Here is a 24716-nt window from a genome sequence, read left to right on the forward strand (position 1 = left end):
CCCTAGCGCTCCTCAAACTCCATGTAAGGAATAACTCCTGAGCACCCACTACTTGTGGTTCAAAAGTAAGACTCAAAAACAGAATGAAACAGACAAAAGAAAATGGAATCTTGATACTTATGTTCAGTGACCAGATTGTTCAAGTTTACCAAGTGTTTTCCTGTTTTTATGTGGAAATCTCTTAAACCAATGACCACGGTCACGGTCAAGGTTACGGTCCTCCCATTATTCATCGATTTGCTCGAGTGGGCCCAGTAACGTCTCCATCTTGAGACTTGTTGTTACTGTGTTTGGCATATTGAATACGTCACAGGGAGCTTGCCAGACTTTGCCGGGTGGGTGAGACACTCTCAGGAGCTTGCTGGGCTCTCCGAGAGGGGCGGAGGAATCGAACTTGGGTCGTCCATGTTGGCTGCGTGCAAGGCGAAAATCCTACCCGCTGTGCTATCACTCCAGCCCAAACCAATGACCATCCTTGCTAATCAGATTATTCAAGAAGATTTGGGCCAGGTTATACGAGTCAGATTATGTAGGATGCCGTATGAAAGCCTTGAAAATAATCCTGGTTCCTCTAAATAGGGCTGGAGCGATAGCACAGCGGGTAGGGCGTTCGCCTTACAAGCGGCCAACATGGCCGACCCGAGTTCGATTCCTCCACCCCTCTTGGAGAGCCCGGCAAGCTACCAAGAGTATTCGATATGCCAGACACAGTAACAACAAAGTCTCCAATGGAGACGTTACTGGGCCCGCTCGAGCAAATCGACGATCAACGGGAGGGCCTTTACCTTTACCTTACCTCTAAATAGGTCGGGGCTTCTCAACAGAAGCATTATGGACATTTTAGGTGGATATTCTTTACTATTCAGGCTGTTCTGTGAGTTGTGGGATATTGAGAAGCATCCCTAACTCATCCCAGAAGCATTAGATGACAACAGTAGTCTCTCTTCCCCACTTCTGACAACTCAAAATGTCCTCTGAGAGACAGTTTCTTCCTGGCTGGGAACCAGTGTTGTAAGAAAATTATAGCAAGGCACAGACAGCAGAGCAGGAAGCTTACAGAAGTTCTCTCTGCTCTGCACCAAATTTTCTTCATCAAACTCAGCTTTGAAATCGTTCATCTCAGCAGCTGGAGTCTTGATTTCCCCAAGGTGGCTCTCACAACTCCTATCTGTGGGAGTCAGTTGGTTATCTGTTTTGACAAGGCTCTCATGTGTCTGAAGGAGGTACAGCATCTGATTCATCAAAGCATGGTGGATGCACAATTACATCTTTGCCTTGTGCTTGCCAAAGCATGACAATTGTACCACTTTGATCCAGGCTTCTTTAGTTCAGGCCAGCACCAACTCTGAACCTTAGGTTGAGTAGTGAAATTGATTATATATTCCATTTGCTAGAAGCCTGGGCTGCTTGCACCCACACATCTTCTGATTTTCTGGACCCACCTCGACAGACGACACGTGGGTAACCTACTTAGAGATGTTTTTCATGTGAACTAGGGCTTGCCAGAGTAGGTTTGGATCACATACCTGCTTTCTAGATACTTTCCCCTGAGAACCCTGGGGTCCCGGCTAGTCCCTAAAAGGAGTTTAGAGGTTGGATTGGGATTATAGGAGAGGCCCAAAACCCAGAAGGAGCTGGACAGAAGAAATAGTGTGGAAGGTCCAGAATTCAAATCAGAAGGGAAAGTCATAGGATTTTTCAAAATAGATTTATTGAACCACACTCTGGGGAAGGGGATATGAGAGGAGAGGGAAGGAGTTCAGGCTATTGTGTGTAACACTGTGGTCTGAGGCGGTAGATAAGCGTTTATTGAGCATTGCCAGACACTGTACAAACACTGAGAACAGCCCCACACAAAGGCCTCTATGATCCTGGTGATGCAGGCAGAGCAGGATAGAGATCCCTGTTTAGGTCACACACTAAGAAGCAGGGAGAGTCATATGGGAACCTCCAAGGATGCTGCCCCTCTCAGGATTCAGGGTTGGAGCAGAGAGGCTGTCAAAATGCAAGGGATCGGGATAGAGTAGACAAGAGAAATATTTTAATTGTGTTTCTAGGGGTGGAATCAGAAGAACAAGCTGTTCAAATCACAATTGTTAAAATTGAAAAAGGGATATTTTGTTTTATAACCTCTGAGGATGACCTAGAAATGATCCAGAGGCCAAGGCCAGCACCTGAATTCTTGTACCATCTCTAGGGTAGACCCAATGTTGTCTTTTTGTGAATCTGAACTCCACATTCTTTTTGTTTTGGTATTTCTCCCCTTGGGTTTGTTTTTGTTTGGGGGCCACACCCAGGGGTGCTCAGGACCTACTCCTGACTCTGTGCTTAGGGATCATAGTTGGTGGGCTTGGGGGACCCATAAAGGGTGCTGGGGATAGAACCTGGGTTGGTCATTACCAAGGCAAGTGCCCCACCTGCTGTACTCCAGCCCGTGAACTCCACATTCTTTTTTATCATTGATTTTATCATTGATTTATTCTTTTTGTTGTTTGAGATTCTGTGATTTATAATGCTGTTGAGGCTGGTTTCTTGTGCACACAATTCCAACACCACAAGTCCCATCACAAGTCAAGCCCACATTCTTTTTTTTCTTTTTTTTTTTTTATTGAATCACCGTGAAAACAGTTACAAAGCTCTCAGGTTTAAGTCTTGGTCATACAATGATCAAACACCCATCCCTTCACTAGTACACGTGTTCCACCACCAAGAACCCCAGTATACCCCCCCCGTGCCATCCCTCCCCCACCTGTGTGGCAGATGATTTCCACTTTATTCTCTCTTTACTTTGATTGCATTCAATTTTTTGACAGAAGACCCACTATTATTATTTGGAATTTTCCCCCAACAGTCAGACCTGCCGAAAAAGCATCATTAGATAATTTGTTTTCTATTGCTGATAATGAAGAGCATGTGATGTCGTGGCCATGCGTGTTTGGATTTCTGGTATTTTAGTAATTAAGTCCAGAGGGATTTCTGCCAGAAGCCACTGAGTTCTGAGATTGGTTTGTGTGCCCCTGGGATCATGGCCATTCAGGAGAGGAGAAGCCATTCGTGGGCAGCAACTCAGGGACTCATCTGGGTGGGGAAAAGGGATGGATCCGGCCCTCCATCCCAAGAGGCCCCACGCACTCCATCACTGCAAGCTCGTACCTTTCTTCCAATAGGCTCTGAATGGCGGTCACCATGCTGCCACCAAGGGGGAAATGCGGAGGGACGAACACCTTTCCCCTCCCGGGGCGGCATGGGGCTGTAGCTTAATTCACAGTTCTGAAGCATTTCTGCAAGAGGCTGCTGGGTTCCGAGATTGGTTTTTGTGCCTCTGAGATCATGGCCATTCAGGAGCAGAGGAGCCACTCGTGGGCAGCAAATCCCAAGCCCACACTCTTTCTGATTCCTTTTGGTGGTTTCTCTTTAAGAATTGATTTTTTTCCTCCCTTTCTCTTTCCTTTTTCCCCTGCATCCCTCCCTGCCTCTCTCCCACCCTTCCTTCCTTCCTTCCTTCCTTCCTTCCTTCCTTCCTCCCTCCCTCCCTCCCTCCCTCCCTCCTTCCTTCCTCCCTCCCTCCCTCCCTCCCTCCCTCCTTCCTTCCTCCCTCCCTCCCTCCCTCCCTCCTTCCTTCCTTCCTTCCTTCCTTCCTTGCATCCTTCCTTCCTTCCCCTATAAGAATTATTCACCTGTTATAATTTTCTTTTTCATGTCATATTTAAAAATCTATCTCTCAATATGCCTACATCAATATGCACAAAAATGGGCAAATATTGCACATGCCATGCACGTACATAATTTGGGAAAGAACTTCAGCAAATCCAAGTTATAGACATCTCTTCGCATAAAGGGATTTGGAAGATTGGGATTTTTTTTAGCAAAAAATATATTTTTTTATTTTTTTAAATTTATTTGTTGAATCACCGTGAGAACAGTTACAAAACTTTCAAGTTTAAGTCTCAGTCATACAATGATCAAACACCCGTCCCTTCACCAGTACATATTTTCCATCACCAAAAAGCCCAATATACGCCCCCCACTCCACCCCTCCCCATGCCTGTGAGACAGATGATTTCCACTTAACTTTCTCTCTATTTTGATCACATGCATTATTTTTTTAGATTAACAATTTTTTGTGCTTGGGTTTCAATTATACAATGATCAAATATCCATCCCTCCATCAGTGCCCATTTTCCACAACCATGGATAATATCCCTCCCACCCACCACCATCCCACCCTGCCTCTGTGGCAGGGCATTCCCTTCTGTTCTTTCTCTCCCCCTGGGTGCTGTGGTCTGCAAAAGAGGCATTGAGTGGCAAACATGTTCAGTCCATAGTCTACTTTCAACATGCATCTCCCCTCCTGGGAGGATCCTCCAAATACCCTTTATTTGGTGCTCCCTTCTCTATCTGAGCTGCCCTTTCCCCTAGAATGCCCGTCTTGCCTCTAAGCTATGGAGTAATCCTCCTGGTGCTGATCTCAGCTATTCTTGGGTATTAATCTCATATTTTGTTACTTTATATCCCCCAGATGAATGCAATATTTCGATCTCTATCCCTCTCTTTCTGACTCATTTTGCTTAGCATGATACTTTCAATGTTGTACCACTTGTATGTAAACTTCATGACTGCATCTTTTCTAACAGCTACATAGTACTCCATTGTGTAGATGTACCAAAGTTTCTTTAACCAGTCATCTGTTCTTGGGCATTCAGGTTTCTTCCAGTTTCTGGCTATTGTAAAGAGTGCTGCAATGAACAAACAAGTGCAGATGTCACTTCGACTACACATTTTTGCCTCTCTGGGATATATTCCCAGGAGTGGTATTGCTGGGTCAAATGGGAGCTCAATTTCTAATTTTTTGAGAATCGTCCATACTGTTTTCCAAAAGGGTTGAACCAGTCGGCATTCCCACCAACAGTGAAGGAGTGTCCCGTTCTCGCCACATCCACGCCAGCATCGGTTGCTTTGTTCTTTTGAATGTGGGCCAGTCTCTGAGGTGTGAGATGGTATCTCACTGTGGTTTTGATCTGCATCTCCCTGATGATTAATGATGAAGAGCATTTTCTCATGTGCTTTTTTGCCATTCGGATTTCTTCTTTGAGAAAGTTTCTGTTCATTTCATTGCCCCATTTTTTGATGGGGTTAGATGTTTTCTTCTTGTGGAGTTCAACCAGTACTTTGTATATCCTTGATATCAACCCCTTGTCAGATGTGTATTCGGCGAATATCCTTTCCCATTCTGTAGACTGTCTTTGTATTTTGGTCACTGTTTCTTTTGAGGTGCAGAAGCTTCTTAGTTTAAGATAGTCCCATTTATCTATCTCTGTTTTCACTTGCTGGGCCAGTGGCGTGGCATCTTTGAAAATACCGTTAGCTTCAATGTCATGGAGGGTTTTGCCAACTTTGTCTTCAATGTACCTTATAGTTTCTGGTATGATGTTGAGGTCTTTAATCCATTTTGATCTTACTTTTGTACATGGTGTTAGGCAGAGTTCTGAGCCCATTTTTTTGCATGTAGCCATCCAGTGATGCCAGTACAATTTGTTAAATAGTCTTTCCTTACTCCACTTCACATTTCTTGCACCTTTATCAAAGATTAGATGATCATATGATTGAGGGGAGATGTCAGTATATTCAACCCTGTTCCATTGGTCTGCAGTTCTGCCTTTGTTCCAGGACCATGCTGTTTTAATTATTACTGTTTTGTAGTACATTTTGAAGTTAGGGAGGTTGATTCCTCCCATTTTCTTTTTCCCAAGAATTGCTGTAGCTATTCGTGGGGGCTCATTGTTCCATATAAATTTCAGGAGTGATTGCTCCATTTCTTTGAAGAATGTCATGGGTATCCTTATAGGGATTGCAATGAATTTATACAATGCTTTGGGAAGTATTGCCATTTTGACAATGTTATGTCTCCCAACCCATGAGCAGGGGATATCTTTCCATTTTTTCATGTCCTCTTTTATTTCCTGAAGTAGCGTTTTGTAGTTTTCTTTGTACAGGTCCTTTACTTCCTTAGTTAAGCTGATTCCTAGGTACTTGATTTTCTGGGGCACAATTGTGAACGGGACTGTTTTCTTCATGTAGCTTTCTTCTCTCTCACTGTTTGCGTATAGGAAAGCCATGGACTTTTGGGTATTGATTTTATAGCCTGCTACTATACTATACAAGTCTATTGTTTCTAGGAGTTTTTTTTGTGGAGGTTATTGGGTTCTCTAAGTAGAGTATCATATCATCTGCGAATAGTGAGAGCTTGATTTCTCCCTTTCCTACCTGAATGCCCTTAATATCTTTTTCTTGCCTAATCGCTATTGCAAGTACTTCCAGTACTATATTGAACAGCATTGGAGAGAGTGGGCATCCTTGTCTCGTCCCTGATCTTAGAGGGAAGGCTCTCAGTTTTTCCCCATTGAGGATGATGCATGCTGTAGGCTTGTGGTAGATGGCTTTAACTATGTTGAGGAAAGTCCCCTCTATACCCATTTTGGCTACGGTTTTCATCACAAAGGGGTGCTGGATCTTGTCAAATGCTTTCTCTGCATCTGTTGATATGATCATATGCTTTTTATCTTTTCTTTTGTTGATATGATGGATTATGTTGATTGATTTCCGAATGTTGAACCATCCTTGCATCCCTGGGATGAATCCTACTTGGTCATGGTATATGATCTTTTTGATGAGTAGTTGGATTCTATTTGCTAGTAGTTTGTTGAGGATCTTTGCATCTGTGTTCATCAGGGATATTGGTCTGTAATTCTCTTTCTTTGTGGTATCTCTGTCTGCTTTTGGTATCAGTGTGATATTTGCTTTGTAGAAACTGTTCGGAAGTGTTTTTGATATTTCAATTTCGTGGAAAAGCTTAAAGAGCATTGGGAGTAAGTCCTCTTTAAAGATTTGGAAGAATTCACTAGTGAATCCATCCTGGCCAGGACTTTTGTGCTTGGGGAGACTTTTTATTACCATTTCAATTTCCTTAATGGTGATAGGTCTGTTGAGGTATTCCAGGTCTTCCTGGTTCAGCCTTGGGAGTCTGTAGGAGTCTAGGAATTTGTACATTTCCTCCAGGTTTTGATGTTCTGTGGCATAAAGCTTCTCAAAGTACTCCCTGAGGCTTCTTTGAATTTCTGTAGTTTCTGTTGTAATGACCCCCTTTTCATTTCTGATTCGGTTTATTAGGCTTTTCTCTCTCCCTTTCTTTGTGAGTTTTGCTAGAGGCTTATGGATCTTGTTAATTTTTTCGAAGAACCAGCTCTTGGTTTCATTGATCTTTCGAATTGTTTTTTGGGTTTCCATCTCATTAATCTCTGCTCTGAGTTTTATTATTTCCTTTCTCCTGTTCGGGTTGTGCTCCTTTTGTTGGTCCTTCTCCAAGCTCTTAAGCTGTGAGGTTAGGTTATTTATGTGTGCTCGCTCCTCCTTCCTGAGGAATGCTTGTAGAGCTATAAACTTTCCTCTTAACACAGCTTTTGCTGTGTCCCATAAGTTTTGGTAACTTTTGTCCTCATTTTCATTTGTTTCTAGGAATCTTTTGATTTCCTCTTTGATTTCCTTTCTAAGCCACTTGTTGTTCAATAGCGCACTGTTTAATTTCCAGGTGTTTGATTTAGTTTTCTGTTTTTGTGTGTGACTTACTTCTAATTTCAGGGCATTGTGGTCTGAGAAGATTGTTGATACAATCTCTATCTTCTTAATTTTATGGAGGTATGTTTTGTGGCTCAGCATGTGGTCTATCTTGGAGAATGTGCCATGTACGCTTGAGAAGAATGTGTATTCAGCTTTTTTAGGATAAAGTGTCCTGTATATATCTACTAAGTCCCTTTCTTCCATTGTTTCCCTCAGATGAAGTATGTCCTTGCTAAACTTGAGTCTGGTTGATCTATCAAGAGGTGACAAAGCGTGTTGAAGTCTCCCACTAATATTGTGTTGCTATTGATGTCTTTCTCCAAATCTATGAGTAGTTGTTTTAAGTACTTTGCTGGTCTCTCATTAGGTGCATATACATTTATTATTCTAAGTTCTTCCTGTTGTACAGATCTTTTGATCAATAAGAAATGGCCTTCACTGTCTCTTATGACCTTTTTCACTCTGAAATCGATGTGGTCTGATATTAGGATGGCTATCCCCGCTTTTTTATGGGAGCTGTTTGCCTGTAGGATTGTTTTCCAGCCTTTGACTCTGAGTCTGTTTGCTTTGATTATTGAAATGTGTTTCCTTCAGGCAGCAGAATGTTGGGTTCAATTTTCTAATCCATCCTGCCACTCTATGTCGTTTAATTGGTGTGTTTAGCCCATTGACATTGAGAGAGATTACTGTTATGGGATTTTGTCCCATTGTTCTGTTGAAACTTGGTGTATTTGAGGGGCCTGTCTTGCCTTAAGTAGCCCATTTAGTTGTTCTTGTAACCATGGTTTTGAGTCTATGAAGTTCCTGAGCTGTTGTTTGTCTGTGAAACTGTGTGTTGTTCCTTCTATTATGAATGAGAGTCTCGCTGGGTAAAGTATTTTTGGAGAGGCATTTATTTCATTGAGTTTTTTCACTATGTCCCACCACTGTTTTCGGGCCATGAGGGTTTCATCAGAAAAATCAGCTGTGAATTTTAAGGATGCTCCTTTGTAAGAGATTTCTTTCTTCGATCTTGCTGCTTTCAGAATTTTGTCTCTGTCTAAGGTTTTGGTCATTTTGATCAAAATGTGTCTTGGGGTATTTTTATTTGGATTTCTTCTAGCTGATACCCTTCGGGCCTCCTGAATGTGGCCACAGGTTTTCTTCAGCTCTGGAAACGTTGTAGCAATGATGTCTTTGACAGTTTCTTCTTCTTCAAGGTTTTCTTCCTGTCCCTCTGGGACTCCAATAATTCTTATGTTACCCCTCTTGGCTTCATCACAATCTTCTCTTGCCATCTGCTCCCAAATTGTGAGCCTCTTTTCCATTTTCTGCTCTTTTCTGGAGACTCCCTGGACTTCATCTTCGAGCTCACTGATTCTGTTCTCAGCAGCTGTTACTCTGCTGCTGAGGCCTTCCACTGAGTTTTTCAATTCGCCTACCAGGTTTTTCAGGTCTGACATTTCCGATTGCATTTTCCTCATTTCTGCCTTCAAATCCTCTTGTCTTTTATTGGCATTGCTTTCCATTGTTTCTTTTAGTTCCCTAAGCATCCTATGTAGCTCCCTTCAGAATTCCTTGTCAGAAAGTTTGTCTAACACTACAGTACTGTTGGTGTCTTCTGGACTAGACTCTTCAATAAGAAAGTTTGGTCGGCCTTTGCTTTGCTTTACCATTGTGACCAGTGTGGTTTAGTCCTTCACGTTCACTGCTACTATTCTGCTTGATGTGCAGTGTGATTTGAGATAGGCTATGAGTTATTGGCTCCTGTGTTTCTAGTTGCTTAACTAACCTAGAGAAGGTTCATCTAAGTGGGTAGCTCATGGTTCCTATGGCATATGCAGTGGGAGAGTATTTTGCTGCCGCGTTAGCGGTCATGGCTCTGGAAAGGGTCCCTGGCGCTGGGCACCGGGCTGTACCTGGTTGAATGAGGAGAGAGACCCGGAGACGTTTAGCTTTGTTGCCAAGAGATGGGATGGGCTTCCATTCCCGTCCCGTGCAGATCAAGGGAAAGAAAACCGGCTGTTCTAGGGGATCGAGCTAGCTGTGCATGCCCAGAGAAACGCCCAAGCCCTGGGCGCTGGGCTGTACCTGGTTGAATGAGGAGAGGGACCCGGAGACGTTCAGCTTTGTTGCTGAGAGATGGGATGGGCTTCCGTTCCCATCCCGCGCAGATCAAGGGCAAGATTGGGATCTTTTAAAAATTTAATTTAATGTTAGGACATACCCAGCTTACTCCTGACTTTGTGCAAAGGGATCACTTCTTGCAGGGCTTGGGGGACCATCTGGGGTTCTAGGAATTGAACCCAAGTTGATAACATGCAAGGCAAATGCCCTACTTGCTATACTATTGCTCTGACCCAGACGACAAGATTTCTATGCAAGTTAGCATAGTTGCATATAGGAGTATAGGAGACCATGTAGTGACTGGAATTAAACTTATTTCTTAATAGATGACAGATGGATGTTTAATTGATGTCTATTCATTCCTAATTCTGTAAATGAGGACACTGGGAGATGGGAAAGGTCAGGCATGATCTTCCCAAAGTCAATCATGGAAGAAATCTAGGGATTCACAATCATGCCTTCCAAGGACTTTGTAATAACTCTAGCTTTGAGCAATCTAGTGAGACATAGGTGATAAGTAGCTAAACTGGCCTTAAACATGGATCCAGTCTGTCTCCGCTCAATTATAACACTAGCAGTATCCACAACGCTTCCCTTCCGGACAGAGAATTCAATCCAACTCTCCCCTTCAATGAACCAGAAATAGTCCATTTGTACCAAGTTGTCTCAATCTAATGGGTGAGTGCAGTAATCCCTGATGCAAGCCAGAGCAGATGCAGGAAGCCATCCGCCTCCTCCCTGCATCCCCGAAGACCAATCCCAGTCTCCCTGCCAGGAAAATAAAGAAGCAAGGCTACAGCTGGATGGCCCTTATGCCAAGAGCGTGTAAGCCCAAATTGGAAGCTGGAGGGAGAGGGAAGGCAGGCTTAGCACATCGGTTCTCCGACTGGCTCCCCTCTGGAGTTCGAGCTGTGGCGAGCAGGAGTAAAAACACCAGCTGGTGTGTTTCCTGGCAGGTTCACCAGCCTTGCCTGCTCTGCCTCCAGACACACACATGCAGCAAAAAACTTCCATCTGTAGCTCCACTCCTTTTGTTTACCAGGTCTGCAAGGAAAAAGAAAAAGAACAAACCAAGTTGAGGAGACCCAAATGGGCTTAAGCACTGCCTCCAGTGGCTGGAGGATGGTGGACTGGCCAACAACAGATGAAGCATCATTATACTTGTAAATCCAAGTACGAAATAAACAGGCCTCCTAGCGTCACTGCACATAATCTGCCCTTAGAGGCGGCCCTCGGCTGTCCTGATCCTCATTTCTCTCAATAATTTCTTGATAATTTATCAAGAAGAGGAACACGAATAGCAGATCCTGGTCAGGGAATTTCTGGACAAGCTGAGACTTCCTAGCAGGACTGGGGCAGAGGGGTCCACCGATCTGTAATCTCCCTCTCCCATTCAACAAACATCTTTGCCCCCATCTCTTGTTGAAGGAACTGCAGCTTTTTACTTGATTTCTCCTGAATGACCCTGAAGTGGACAATTGGGAAGAAGGTTGAAGAAGAATGAGCCTCTGTGCCTGTCTCTGAACATGACTTAATCCATTTTTGATCCCCATCCATGCCTCTTCTCTTTACGTCTCTCCATTAATCTATGTAGCTACTGTTAAACTGTCTTCCTCTGTGATGGCCAAGATGGCCTTTTAGGAAGTTATGTAGGAGGAAATCAAAGGACAATATCAAAGCAGAACAGCAGCTCGATTTAGCAAGACGTTTTCAAGAGCCAATCTATACACAAAGCAAAATGAGAGCAATTTAAATCTAGCATATGCACAAATAAGGAAACCCCAATATATGTTCTCCATCTATTCATTCTATGAATATTTATTTAGAACCTCTTATTAAAAAAAGAACCATCTCGGGGTAGGAGGTGTGGGTGCAGATGAGGCATAGGAACACTGGTGGAAGGAAACTGACGGTGGTGGGATGTGTTGAAATATCTGTATACCTAAAACTCAACTAGTAATAATTTTGTAAATCATGGTTCTTAAAATATTTTAAATAACCTTCTCTTTGGTGGAGGGCCACACCTGGCAGTGCTCAGGACTTACTCCTGGCTCTGGACTTAGAGATTACTCCTGGCAGGGCTCTGGGAACCATATGTGGTGACAGGAATAGAACCTAGGTTGACTGCATGTAAAGCAAGCACTTTATCTGGTGTACTATCGCTTTGTCCCAAAGATTCCTCTTTCATTTATCTTATTTGTTTTTGAGCCTGGGCTGGAGCGATAGCACAGTGGTAGGGTGTTTGCCTTGCACACAGATGACCTGGCCAACCCAGTTTGATTCCTCCGCCCCTCTCGGAGAGCCTGGCAAGCTACTGAGAGTATCTCGTCCACACGACAAAGCCTGACAAGCTCCCCATTACGTATTCGATATGCCAAACACAGTAACAAGAAGTCTCACAGTGGAGACGTTACTGGGCCCGCTCAAGCAAATCGGTGAACAACGGGAGGACAGTGTTACAGTGCTACAGTTTTTGAGCCACACTTAGCAGTATTCACTCAGCTCTGAGCTCAGAGGTAACTCCTGAGTGGGACCATATGTAGTGCTAGGGGTCAAATCAATGTTGGGCACACACAAGACAATACTCTGCTCACTGTTCTGTTGCACTAAAGAGTCGTTCTTTAAGTAAACTATTATGACACCAGTGGCAGCAAGCAAATCTTGACTTTTAAAATCCAAGCTCTGTGTCAGTGTCTCATCAACATCTGTTAAGTTCCCAGTGTATGGGAGGAGAGCTATGTGTGAAAAGTTAAAGATAGTAAATCATGGATCCTAGTCTTAAATGCCTACAATAAAAATTACACTGATCTCAGTTCACAGTACACTGAGATACAGGGAAAGAAGCAAGAGCTACCATTGTTTGTTCTGATTTTTTTCATTGACTTACCATTGGTTATGGAATATTATGAAATTTCAGTTGTTGAGCTTCATACCTTTTTGATTATGAGTTGTCACCATTCCCACCAAGTTTTCAGCACTATTCCATCATCAAGAAACCTTTCTTCTCATTCTTCCTGCTCCCCTTTCCCATGAACAATCAATTTTCACTCCGTTCAGGAGTTAATTTTGTTTATTATTGCCAGTCCATTTGTGTTAATAACTCATATTCACATATGAGGGAAACAATTCAATAACAGTGTAAGTCAAGTTATTTCTTATTTCACTTGCCATAATCATCTCAACATCCACTCATTTTGCAAGAATAGAGCTTCCATATGTCTCAGTGATTCTTCTTTTTAGTATCTACTTTGTATCTACTCCCAAGACACAAAATCATTCATTCTAAAAGACATGTGTGCATGTTTGTTCATTGTAGCATTTAGTACAAAAGTTAGGCTATAGAATTAACCCAAATGTCCAAAACAGATGATTGAATAAAGGTGTGGCGTGTATACATAATGAAATAGTACACAGCCATAAGGAATGATAAAGTCATGCAATTGACTGCAACTTGGATGAAACTGGAGAATATAACATTAAGTGAAGGAAGCCAGAAGTGGGGTGTTGGATAGAAGTGGGATGTAGGATAGCATTGGTTTGTCCTTTCTCCTCCACCCCACAAAGAGCTTAGTTTTACTGAGTAACACCCATCACAATGCTCCCGAAGCACTCCCATTTCCTTAGTACTCATCTTTAACTTCTTTATGCTCTGCTTTCCCTGTTAATCACTCATTTCCCCTAATCAGAACCTATGACTTATAAAGTCAAATTCTTCAGAGATCTCTGGTTTTGTATTTGTAAGTGAAATATTGCTTTCCTCGTTCCCTTTTGTCCTTTGCAGTTTACTTTGGAGCAATGTCCTTTTTGTATAGACACAGGAAGACAGTTAATCCTATGCTTTTATGACTTGGGAGTTAATTGACTCCGAAAAATATTTATTCCTGAGAATCTGTCATATTTACTCAACTTAAGCCTCAGTTGCCCTTTGTTCCCAGCACCCCAAAAGCGGGAAGGAGAGAAATGGAGGGGATAAATAAGAATAGGAAGTCTAGGAGTAAAAAAGGGGCAAGGACCAAGGGCCGTAGGTACAACCATGGTACAGAGGTAAGGTAACTGTGTATCTAAACCATTAGAGTACACTGCTGTAAACCAGACCCAAATTACAATAATTAAACTGCAAAACGTGCTTGATAAGAAGTTGGGCAGGAGGCAGGAGAGACCTAAGGATATGAAGAGAGGGACAGCTTTATAAATCATAGTGCCTAAGTTTCTTAAATGAAGAAACCACAGGACAAAACTGTACAACTTTAAATATGCTCTGATGTTTGTTAATCTTGTCATAAATTTTGACTCTGTCTTGGGAATGGACAGCATCAAGGATGACAAATGTTTGGCCTTGGATTACAAAACTGAGATTCCCATATGTGGTTGGGAGAGATACAGATGGGATGAGAAGGTGTACCCAAAATGATACCAGGTCAATGATGGATGGTCTTGGGCACTCTACTGGGGACGGATATGTTTACTACACAAATCAAGATTATTAATGATAATACCACTATAAACATGTTGTCTAAACTATAAAATAAAAGCATTTTTTTAATTTTAAAGATGGAATCATGCAATTAGTACAACATGGATGGAACTGGAAGACATCATATTAAATGAAGTAAGCCAGCACAGGATTATCTCACATATATGTGGCATTTAGAATAACTGAATGAGGGAATACAATGGCTTAAAGTGGTGGGTGCCAGAGACAGAGCAATAGTACAGAGATTAGAGCATTTGCCTTGCATGCAACCAACCCAGGTTCAATTCCCAACATCCCATATGGTTCCTCAAACACATCCAGGAGTGATTTCTGAATGCAGAAGTAACCCCTGAGCATCACCTGATGTAATCCCCAAAGCTCAAAGCTCCCCCAAAAGTAAGGGATTAAAAATAATAATAAAAAATTAAAGGAGGGATCCTAGATCACCCTTAGTCTCAGAATATAGGGAGAAGAAGAAAAAAGAGCGGAGAGGAAGGACAGAAGGAATAGATGAGAAGCAATGAGGGAGGCAGGGGTCATGGGGATTCATATGCATCCGTCTATTAAGGAATGATAGAGCCCAATACCCAGACCAGAGCCAACAACACTGGAATCATGAGTCCCAAACTGTAACAACTGAACTTTAAAAGGTGCTAGTCGAGGGGGCAGACTAAGGATATGAGGATAAGAGAGGATGGAAGGGAGCATGGGAGCATTGGTGGATGGAAGCTGACATTGGCGGCGGAATCAGTGCTAGAACACTGTATGTCTTAAACTCGACTATAAATAATTTTGTAAATACAGTGCTTCATCGCTGGAGCGATAGCACAGCGGGTAGGGCGTTTGCCTTACAAGCGGCCAACATGGCCGACCCGAGTTCGATTCCTCCGCCCCTCTCGAGAGCCCGGCAAGCTACCGAGAGTATTCGATATGCCAGACACAGTAACAACAAAGTCTCCAATGGAGACGTTACTGGGCCCGCTCGAGCAAATCGACGATCAACGGGAGGGCCTTTACCTTTACTTACCTTACAGTGCTTTAATAAAATTAAGTTTTTAAAAGTTCATTCATCCTGGGGCTGGAACGATAGCACAGGGGGTAGAGCGTTTACCTTGCATTGGCCAACCCGGGTTCAATTCCCAGAATCCCATATGGTCCCCCGAGCACCACCAGGAGTGATTCCTGAGTGCCGAGACAGGATATGGTAATACCTGTGCATCATCGGGTATGACCCAAAAAGAAAAAACAAAGTTCATCCATCTTGTCCCAACAATTTTTTATCTTCTTAATGGCAAAAGAATGTTCTGTTGAGTATCTAGGCCTAAACTTTCTAATTCAGCCATTTGTCAATGAATATTTAGATCGGTTCCATGTTTTTTATTTTTTGTTGATCACACCACTATTAAAATAGAGGCACAAATGTTCTTTCAAATTAGTACTTTCATATCCTTTTAATAAATGCCTAGGAATGGTATTGCTGATTATATAGAATTTCTAGTTGTTAACAAGAATTTCCGATCCATTTTCCATAATGGCTGTACCAATTTTCATTCCTACCAACATATACCAAAGTTCCTTTCTCTCCACACCCACACCAACACTCATTTCCAATCTTCTTGACATAGACTATTCTCTCAGATGTGAGATAATATCTCTTGTGATTTTTTTCTATTGAATTTCCCAAGAGTACATTATGTTGAGTTTTCTATATGCCAAAAACTATAATCTATTGAATAGCTACACTTGTAAGGCACAAGGCTACTTTGTGCCTTGTTCTTTATAGCTGTAATTGGTAAAGGATCTTTTGGAAATATTTAACCAACATGATCTTTTTACTCTAGAACTGCTAAAATGAGCATAGGAAGAAAAGAACCCCCAATTATAACTACAGGTACCTGCAGAATTATAGGAGCTGTTATGGGATCAGAGGCCTTCTTTGCTGATTTGAGGAATCAATGAAGACTTCCAGGAAGAAGTGATTTCTAAGTTAGTTTTGAAGAATGAATCAGCCATGAAAATAAACTATCTTGCAAAGAAAATAACATGTATAAAGTCCCTAAGGCATAATGGAAGTTTACTGCCACATTTAATTATCAGGAAGCTGTGGGAAGCTACAAAACCTGCCCCGAATCACACAGCTGGTGAGTAATAGAAGTAGGATTTGGATTTGCCTCTGAGTTTCTTTCACCTATAAAAGATAATGACAGGAAAAGAGAAAGAGAGAGCTTCTGACTGAGGACATCAGAGTGGGCTCTGATAAAGCAGGTTTTGGAGAACAGGACAGAAATAAAGTCCCTTGGAGAAGGAATATTAAAACAAGAAATGATGAAGGGCTGAGAGTTTGTGAAGTGACTATCATGGGATAAAATACAGGTTTGAGATTAAAATATTTGGGGATATAACAGTAGAAAGAAAGTTTTTATCCTCTAGATGGAAAGAAAATGTAGACAACCCCATCAATGAAGCAAACACACCTCCCTTCCGCCAACATGACTAAGTCTCTAAGTGCTAGGCACTTTAAGTCACAGAAAAAAGGAAAAGACCAAATGCTGAGGAAAAAACCCTACATCGACCCCAGAGAACTTCGGTAAGAGAGTTTAAGTGAGGTCATCGGAACAGAGATCCCTTGATGGAGCTGGTGCCCTTGTAAGAAGATGGGTTCTCGCAAAACCCTCCATGACATTGAAGCTAATGGTATCTTCAAAGATGCCACGCCACTGGCCGAGCAAGTGAAAACAGAGATAGATAAATGGGACTATCTTAAACTAAGAAGCTTCTGCACCTCCAAAGAAACAGTGACCAAAATACAAAGACAGTCTACAGAATGGGAAAGGATATTCGCCGAATACACACCTGACAAGGGGTTGATATCCAGGATATACAAAATACTGGTTAAACTCCACAAGAAGAAAACATCCAACCCCATCCAAAAATGGGGCAATGAAATGAACAGAAACTTTCTCAAAGAAGAAATCCGAATGGCAAAAAAGCACATGAGAAAATGCTCTACATCATTAATCATCAGGGAGATGCAGATCAAAACCACAATGAGATACCATCTCACACCTCAGAGACTGGCCCACATTCAAAAGAACAAAAGCAACCGATGCCGGCGTGGATGTGGCGAGAAAGGGACACTCCTTCACTGTTGGTGGGAATGTCCACTGGTTCAGCCCTTCTGGAAAACAGTATGGACGATTCTCAAAAAATTAGAAATTGAGCTCCCATTTGACCCAGCAATACCACTCCTGGGAATATATCCCAGAGAGGCAAAAATGTATAGTCGAAGTGACATCTGCACTTGTTTGTTCATTGCAGCACTCTTTACAATAGCCAGAAACTGGAAGAAACCTGAATGCCCAAGAACAGATGACTGGTTAAAGAAACTTTGGTACATCTACACAATGGAGTACTATGTAGCTCTTAGAAAAGATGAAGTCATGAAATTTACATACAAGTGGTACAATATGGAAAGTATCATGCTAAGCGAAATGAGTCAGAAAGAGAAGGATAGACATAGAAAGATTGCATTCATCTGGGGGATATAAAGTAACAAAGTATGAGATTAATACCCAAGAATAGCTGAGATCAGCACCAGGAGGATTACTCCATAACTTAGAGGCCAGCCAGGTATCCTAGAGGAAAGGGCAGTTCAGATAGAGAAGGGAGCACCAAATAAAGGATGTTTGGAGGATCCTCCCAGGAGGGGAGATGCATGTCGAAAGTAGACTATGGACTGTACATGTTTGCCACTCAATGCCTCTTTTGCAGACCACAACACCCAAAAGGAGAGAGAGAACACAGGGGATTGCCCTGCCACAGAGACAGGGGGGATGGGGGGATGGGGGTGGGAGGGATATTATCCATGGTGGTGGAAAATGGGCACTGGTGGAGGGATGGGTATCTGATCATTGTATAATTGAAACCAAAGCACAAAAAATTGTAAATCTACAACTTTAAAAAAATAAAATAAAATAAAGGGAAAAAAAAGCACATGAGAAAATGCTCTACATCATTAATCATCAGGGAGATGCAGATCAAAACCACAATGAGATACCATCTCACACCTCAGAGACTGGCCCACATTCAAAAGAACAAAAGCAACCGATGCCGGCGTGGATGTGGCGAGAAAGGGACACTCCTTCACTGTTGGTGGGAATGTCCACTGGTTCAGCCCTTCTGGAAAACAGTATGGACGATTCTCAAAAAATTAGAAATTGAGCTCCCATTTGACCCAGCAATACCACTCCTGGGAATATATCCCAGAGAGGCAAAAATGTATAGTCGAAGTGACATCTGCACTTGTTTGTTCATTGCAGCACTCTTTACAATAGCCAGAAACTGGAAGAAACCTGAATGCCCAAGAACAGATGACTGGTTAAAGAAACTTTGGTACATCTACACAATGGAGTACTATGTAGCTCTTAGAAAAGATGAAGTCATGAAATTTACATACAAGTGGTACAATATGGAAAGTATCATGCTAAGCGAAATGAGTCAGAAAGAGAGGGATAGACATAGAAAGATTGCATTCATCTGGGGGATATAAAGTAACAAAGTATGAGATTAATACCCAAGAATAGCTGAGATCAGCACCAGGAGGATTACTCCATAACTTAGAGGTCAGCCGGGTATCCTAGAGGAAAGGGCAGTTCAGATAAAGAAGGGAGCACCAAATAAAGGGTGTTTGGAGGATCCTCCCAGGAGGGGAGATGCATGTCGAAAGTAGACTATGGACTGAACATGTTTGCCACTCAATGCCTCTTTTGCAGACCACAACACCCAAAAGGAGAGAGAGAACACAGGGGATTGCCCTGCCACAGAAACGGGGGGGATGGGGGGATGGGGGTGGGAGGGATATTATCCATGGTGGTGGAAAATGGGCACTGGTGGAGGGATGGGTATCTGATCATTGTATAATTGAAACCAAAGCACAAAAATTTGTAAATCTACAACTTTAAAAAAAATAAAATAATATAAAGGGAAAAAAAAAAGAAGATGGGTTCTCTCTCCTCCCCTCCCCTCCCCTCTCCTCTCCTCTCCTCTCCTCTCCTCTCCTCTCCTCTCCTCTCCTCTCCTCTCCTCTCCTCTCCTCTCTTCTCCTCCCCTCTCCTCCCCTCTCCTCCCCTCTCCTCCCCTCTCCTCCCCTCCCCTCCCCTCTCCTCTCCTCTCCTCTCCTCTCCTCTCCTCTCCTCTCCTCCCCTCCCATCTCCTCTCCTCTCCTCTCCTCTCCTACCCCCCTCCCCTCTCCTCCCCTCTCCTCCCCTCTCCTCTCCTCCCCTCCCCTCCCCTCCTCTTCTCTCTTCTCTCTCTCTCTCTCTCTCTCTCTCTCTCTCTCTCTCTCTCTCTCAACCATCTTTGCCAGAAAACAGGCTCCCTCTCCTCTCCTCTCCTCTCCTCTCCTCTCCTCTCCTCTCCTCTCCTCTCCTCTCCTCTCCTCCCCCCTCCTCTCTCCTCCCCTCTCCTCCCCTCTCCTCCCCTCTCCTCTCCTCCCCTCCCCTCCCCTCCCCTCCTCTTCTCTTCTCTTCTCTCTCTCTCTCTCTCTCTCTCTCTCTCTCTCTCTCTCTCTCTCTCTCTCTCAACCGTCTTTGCCAGAAAACAGGCTCCCCCCATGATCTCCGACTTTCATCTTCCACAACTGTGAAAATAAGCTTTTTGTTTTTAAGCTACTCTGTCTAAGGCAATTTCTTATACCAGCCGAAACTAAATTCAGCCTTGTAATGGGAAGAGCTGCTCAGACCTGAGAATCTTAAACTTGCCCAAGGGAACAGCAGGCACTGTTCTCTGTGTCCCAGAGGTCCGAGTCACTTCCATGCTGTGGGATGGCCTGCCATCTCAACCAACAATTTTCTTCTTTCCTTTGCTCTTTCTTCCCTCCCTCCCTATATTTGAGTCTATTATTTCTTGTCATCAGCAAACACAATTGGAAAGCAAAGGCATTTTACTAAAGTTCATGACTAGATTTAATGGAATATCTTAACATCTGTTGGATTTTTAATGATTGTGCCTGGCTACCAAACAAATAAGGGAAAATTGTATACTCATTTCCTTTGAATTTGCATTTTAACAACAAATTTACAGTAAGAGGCTTCTTCACATCATTAAAGAAAAGGTCAGGTTTTTTTTAGTTTATGGCTATTATTTGTGGGTTCTTGTATAATCTCTGATAAAATCAAAGTTCTTGTGAGAGAATGGAAAAACATGCACGTAGCCCCCAAATTCCTTGAAGATGGCAAGGTTCCGAGGGGTCAATGACAGAGCAGGACTCATCAACAGTTACTAGTCAACCCTAAGCGAGGGTTGCATAATCAATCATGCCTGGGCTTTGGAGCCAGCAGATCCCTAGATGTTGGCTCATCATAGCTGTCATGGTCCTAAGGAAACAAGAACACCATCCACGAAGTCCTGACAGGATCTCTAAGTATGAAATTAAGTGGGGCACACAAATCCCTAGCTCAGGACTGAGAACATGGAGTTCAATTCTAGATCCTCGTCCCCCCCCACCCCAATCCCTCTTTCACAAGTGCTCTCCTTCCATTCACAAGTCTTTGGAGATTTCTCTATCAAAATACTCATAGCACTGAATTTTTCTTTTGTGAATAAGGGTTTATCTCTCCTTTGTACACCATTTTAGAAGACAAGCCATGCCTTGCACAATTATCTCTGGTGACTAAATAAGTAAATATTTAGTTTCTCTGTTATCCATGACTGAGTTTAAAATCTCTCTATTCTTCTGAAAATTTAAACATGACTGACACTTTTAAAAATAATAAAACTGGGGCTGGAGCGACAGCACAGAGGGTAGGGCATTTGCCTTCACGTAGCCAACCCGAGTTTGATTCCCAGCAACCCATATGGTTCCCTGAGCACTGCCAGGAGTCATTCCTGAGTATATGAGCCAGAAGCAACCCTTGTGCATCACAGGGTGTGATATAAAAAGAAAAAAATCCACAGCCACTGTATAATATGTTGCTAAACGTTGACCTACAGACCTGCAAGGACCGTGGAAATTCAGGAGAGAAGGCATCAGGCTGATGTCTCAGGGAGAGTTTAATGGATAAAATGGGACTGGAAAGGGATTTTTTTGTAGCTAAGACAATCCTGAATGACATGGGAAGCCACTGGATAAATAGGTGAAAATAAAGCCCCTCCACCCCAAAAAATGAAGGTAGAAAAGATCATGTCGGGGCCAGAGCAATAGTACAGCAGGTAGGGCATTTGCCTTGCATGTGGCCAGATCAGGTTCTATCTATGGCATCCCATATGGTTCCCCAAGCTCTGCATGAGGAGTAATTCCTGAGTGCAGAGCCAGGAGTAACTCTTGAGTATTGCTAGGTGTCACCCTCCCCCCCCCCCAAAAAAAAGAAAGAAATGAGCATGCCACATTCAAGGGACATAAATGAGAAGATGCAATGTGTTCAGAGCCAGGCAAGGGTATTTGCATTTTGATATGGTAGGAAGAGAGAAATTCTGGGGACCCCTAACAAGGGGAAAGAACATACATCTTTAGACGGGATCAGGCAAGTTTGGGGTGGTATGGCCATAGACACATTACAGATATTTAAACAAGACTACAAAATACCAAATCTAAAATGTCCCAATATCCACAGGAAGAATATTTTGCAAAGATTTGGGCCTTGTCTTGTCTTAGATTGTTGGGAAAGAACGTCCATGAAAAGAGAGTGAGCCTCAAGAGAGTCTTAAGTGAGCCTCTAACTCCTTAGAGTGTTAACACTAAATGTTCCACTTCCTGGACTGGAGAGACAGTTCAACAGCTAATTCACTTGCTCTGCATACGGCCAATTGGGTTCATTCCCTGGTACCCCATCTGGTTCCAGAAGTACTTCCCTAAGTGAAGAGCCAGGAGTAAGCCCTTAGCACAACCAGTTGGGCCCTTCCCCACCCCCGAAAAAAAAAAGAAAAGAAAGTTCCATTTCCATGATGATGGCTTTAGGTCCATAACAAGGAACCAACTACCCAACTGAAGGGCATCAAGTTTCAGCCTTACTTCCTGATGCACCAGGCAGCCAAAGGTTCTGATGATGGACCATCTCTTCTCAGGCTCAGCAGGAATCTCAGAAAGATGCTATGAGAACTAGCCTAATCTAGAAGGGCAACCCAGGGAAACCAGTAAGATGAAGGTTTCTGAGAAGATATTAGTTCCTGTGAATGTGAAGACTGAAAAATTCTGAATTTACAGTGCAGGTTGGCAGGAAAGAGCATGCCGCAGTACACAGCTGGTGATGACCTGCTGCAGAATTCCCTCTTGCCTGGGTTAGGCCAGCCATTGCCCTATTCAGGATATCAATACATGAGGTGAGCCCAGCGCACACTAGGAAAAGCAACTGGCTTGAATTAAAGCCCACAGATTTCCATGTTAATCTCATCTCAAAGAATCCTCCCAGGAAACATCCAGAATACCGTTGGACCAAATAACTAGGAAAAATGGTTCAGCCAAGTCAGTTGCCACAAAAAAATATCACTGTTACACAATCCTAGACCTTTCAAAGTAAGACTGATCATGAGCAGTGGAGTTTTAGAAGGGAGCATTTGGTTAGAAATACTTCCCCAGAAAAAAGTTGTAAGTGTGAAAATGCAATAATAACCCAAACAGGAATGATCAGGGGTCTATGCTGAGTATTTTCACGCACTAGGATACATTTCACCTGCTCCACCCTGAAAGGAAGGTCTCATTCCCATTTCTCAGAAGATAAAAAAAAGTTTAGAAGAAGAAATGACTTTCCCAAGATCACAAAACCTCTCACTGTTAGAAACAATGGCAGACCCAATGGCATCTTTTTTGTTTTGTTTTGGGGTCATGACCTGCGGTGCACAGGGTTGACTCCTGACTCTGACTTTGCATGCAAGGGTTACTCCTGCAGATGCTCAGGGACTCCATGGGGAACTAGGGATTGAACCCTTACCTTAAAAATACCTTACCTGTGGTACTATCACCCTGGCCCCATCTTTTCTGAACCTAAGAAGTGCTCCTTTCAGCCAAACTACCTGTTCCCAAAGTTATCCAAGGGTAAAAATGGACAGAAAAACAAGCCCCACCACTGACATTCACCCCAGGAACACTGTGTATGTAATTCTGGTGAACAGCCCCCGTCAGAGCTAAGCTGTGTCTTTGCACCCTTTGAATAAGAAAGCAAGGCGCCCTTGCTGACTGCAATTTCAGACAGGACACATTAGGAGACCAAAAAAGAAGATCTTGGGTGAGAAGCTTCTTTCAGAGCAGGTTAAAGTCTCATAATTGCTCTGGTCTCTTGCAAATTGCCTGACTCAGAGTCACATCTATTACATTTCCGAATGACTGAAAAGCTTTTCCTTCCTTTGTGATGGGCTGAAAATTGAACAAACCACGAGGACCTCATTCTCTGCTCCATGATTGCAACGCACAACTGGGTTTTCTCACAAAGCACAAAGGAAGAAAGGAGAAAGGGCATCTTTTCTCTCCAACAGGGAAAATAAATTGTGAGCAGTTATGAAATTACGTCGTTACTATTTTAAGCCTCCTGGCTATAATTCTGTGCTTCTGCTGGGTCAGTTTATAGTTGGCTGGCACATGGTCCATCTAAAGGGAGAGAGTCTTTCATTATTCTACACATCACCAGGAAGCAGCAAAAAGGCAGAGTCAGCCAGGCCCCTGGCCAGCAGGGTCAACTGAAATGAGATAAAACCTTGCCGATCCATCCCTTCTTGCCCACTTCCCCTGAGGACACAGGCAAGTGCTTTGCAACTCACAGGACATCATCTGAGTCTAAGTCATTATTATCCCCAAGGTTAAAAAAAAATAGTATGAGACTAATACCCAAGGAGAGTAGAAATACAAACCAGGAGGATTTGTCCATGGTTGGAAGCCTGCCTCAGGTGCTGGGCGAGAAGGCAGTTGGGATGTTAAGGAATCACTACGGCAATGACAGTTGGAAATGATCACGCTGGCTCAGAAATGGGCACTGAAAGTAGGTAAGGGAACAAACATGATAATCCCTCAGTATCTGTACTGCAAACCATAATGCCCAAAAGCAGAGAGGGGGTGGTGGGAAGAGAGAGAAGTGCCTGCCATAGAAGCAGGGTTGGAGGTGCGGGAGGAGGGAAAATGATTGATGCTGGGAAATGTACACTCATAGAGGGATGGGTGCTGACACACTATATGACTGAAACCTGACCATGATCAGCTTTGTATCTGTATCTCACAGTGATTCAATAAAAATGAATAAATACATATTTTAATGACCATAGCATTCATTTCATCCATGATTCGTTATTTCATCCAGGGTTGGTTAAGGTCTTTGGCCTGTGTACCTTCCGTGATTGTAGACGATCAAGTCTGCCATCAGCCTGGCAGGACCTGGAAGGCCCCAGTTATAACAGAGGCTGCACTTACAGATGTCCACTGATCCAGATTTCTGGTTCCTACTATAATTTCTACAACTGAATCCCATAAAACAGATTTTCATCTTGCCTCTGGGGACCAGAGAGATAGCTCAGAGGGCCAAGTGCAGGTTTTGTATGTGGG

Source organism: Sorex fumeus, unplaced genomic scaffold (genome assembly GCF_029834395.1).
Source record: "Sorex fumeus unplaced genomic scaffold, SorFum_2.1 ptg000157l, whole genome shotgun sequence".
NCBI classification, from domain to species: Eukaryota; Metazoa; Chordata; class Mammalia; order Eulipotyphla; family Soricidae; genus Sorex; species Sorex fumeus.